Below are 2,500 nucleotides of genomic sequence, written 5' to 3'. Positions count from 1 at the left end.
CAGGTGTTTATATTGTGTCTGTCTACAGGTGTGTTTATCCTGTCTGTGAACAGGTGTGTTTGTTTATCCTGTCTGTTTCCGGATGTTTCCTTTGTTTTAATAAATTGGGTTTTCATTCTCTGCTTTCCATGATGTCACCTCAGTTCAAAGATTGCTTTGCAAACAATAATTGCAAAATAGAAATTAAATAAATTTTTGTGTTTTTATTTTTAAAAGTGTGAGCTGATCAATATCATATAAATGTTCCCTTACTGTTATTATGGGATTAAGGTCTTAGATCATTGTCCAGCCCTGAAACATGTCATTGAGCAATTCCTCCGTTCACAAAGCTTTGTCTATTCACAGGACAACACGATGGATGTACATGAATGTAGAGCACTTGACACAAAGTCTAACCTGGAGACGGAAGAACTTGAATTATGGCATGGTGACTATAAACAACGTGACGGGACAACCTCTCTTAGAATAGATCTTTGTCTCATGTGACCTCACAAAACATTCACACCCGCGACGGCCTTTACAGTTGGCTCCAGAATAGCAAAGACTGACAGACGACGCTCTGGATAAAGAAGACCTCATACTTTATTATTTCATATTATTTCATCAATACTTTCATGATGACAAATTTCAGTTCTTTCCACTGTCTAGTTGATGTCCAGAGTAGTCTGTACGTTTCTATTTTTAGAACTATTCGCTACGGTATGGTGATGAGGGAAACATGCTCCTCTGTGTGAGTTAGTTGTTCCTCGGTTGAATGTTCTATTCTCTGTTTAACTTCTTGCATGCTGCAAGCAGGGGCAGAGATCCCATTTCGTTGTAGGGGGGGACAATACACAGTAACATTTCAGAGACTAATTCCATGGAAGGGACACAGGAAAATTGCAGATGACCCCACCCCCTCCCCCAAAGTTTTGCCATCTTTATACACAGAAGAACACAGTTGTCCGGCAAGGCAAAATCCCCGGACGATTTTGGAATCCAAATTTTTTTGGGTGTCAAAAAGAATACATGTCCGGGTAGAATTGTATTTACAATGACTGTTGGGGGGGACACGTCCCCCCCCCGGGATGGCTGCAAGTCACATGGCCAGAGACCGGGAACTGGTTCCACTGGCTCAGTTGTATTTAAGAGGCCAAAATGGTTTTGTGTTCTGGCTGTGGTCTGAAAACGCAAACTGTAAATCTTTTAACTTTGACCAAATATCTTTGGGGAAAAAACAGGGCATTGGATGAATTGGATGTTTTGACTGTTCTTAACTGTTGAGTTGTAGGCCTGAGAAAGTTGAAGTATCTCAGGATGAGGTGTGAGTTTAAATCACACACACACACACACACACACACACACACACACACACACACACACACACACACACACACACACACACACACAGAAATGACTATGAAAGAGCAGCTGGCTGTCTCTTCTCCTTGCCTGAGTCTGTTCCAGCACCCAGAGATTTCACTGTAAAGTTATGTTTGGACCTTCAAGGCCACTGTAGGGCAGGAGGACAGCTGTCTGCTGCCATGTCAACTCTCCGTATCTGTCATTCCAGCGGCATGACAACCACCACCATTGTCTTTGATGCATTTGCAGTAGACACCTTATCCCAAGGCCCCGCCACCTAATATAGATCAAGCTTCCTGCACACAGTACCCCTACAGAGCTCACACACATCCATCAGTCCAATTATTCAGCCACACACACACACGTGGAGGACATGAAGGAGTTTAGCTCAATGATTGCCATCAGGACTTTGGAACACCACCTGAGATACTGAAGTTGATTAATTAAGGGACATCTTCTAGTGTGACAGTATATCTGTAGTGGGGTCCAAGAGGAAATAACTTCTGAGGAGTATAATTGAACATGTAGAGGGCATCTGACGACTGAAGAGTATTATCGAACATCTACAGAGCATCTGAGGAGTATAAGTGAACATGTACAGGGCATCTGATGACTGAAGAGTATTATTGAACATCTACAGAGCATCTGAGGAGTATAAGTGAACATGTAGAGAGTATAATTAAACATGTAGAGTATAATTAAACATGTAAAGGGTATCTGATGAGTATCATTGAACATGTCCATGGCTTCTGAAGAATCATTGCAATCCCTGTCAACTGAGCTGAGAGCGAACACAGTTCAATAACACACACGTGACCATTATTTACATCTTTTATTACGTTTCACAAGTCAAAATGCCCAGCAGAGTTTATACGTAGTATTTATCATTTAAGTCTGGTCTGCAATAAAAACAGCTATAAATCTACCAGTGAGAGGAGAGGAAGAGAGAGGGGGGGGAGGAGAGGAAGAGAGAGGGGGGGAGGAGAGGAAGAGAGAGGGGTGAGAAGAGAGGAAGAGAGAGGGGGTAGAGGAGAGGAAGAGAGAGGGGTGAGAGGAAGAGAGAGGGGTGAGAGAACAGGAACACATTCATCACTCACACATGCTCATCTCTTGTCCTGCTTTTCTTCTGTGCCAAAGCATCTAGCGTCTGGAGGCT

General features: G+C 42.8%; 1 protein-coding gene across 1 annotated transcript in view; it reads right to left on the bottom strand.

Annotated features, from left to right (window-relative positions):
* Positions 1-2,160: 2,160 nt before the first annotated feature.
* The window catches only part of tnni1c (troponin I, skeletal, slow c), a 4,697-nt gene continuing 4,357 nt past the window's right edge, over positions 2,161-2,500 (bottom strand). Inside the window, exon 6 of the mRNA XM_080847067.1 lies at positions 2,161-2,500. This exon is cut by the window's right edge and continues 496 nt beyond it. The gene's annotated coding sequence lies outside the window, so the exon portion shown is untranslated.

Source organism: Sprattus sprattus (assembly GCF_963457725.1).
Source record: "Sprattus sprattus genome assembly, chromosome: 11".
NCBI lineage: Eukaryota > Metazoa > Chordata > Actinopteri > Clupeiformes > Clupeidae > Sprattus > Sprattus sprattus.
This window is presented reverse-complemented; position numbering and strand designations above follow the sequence as displayed.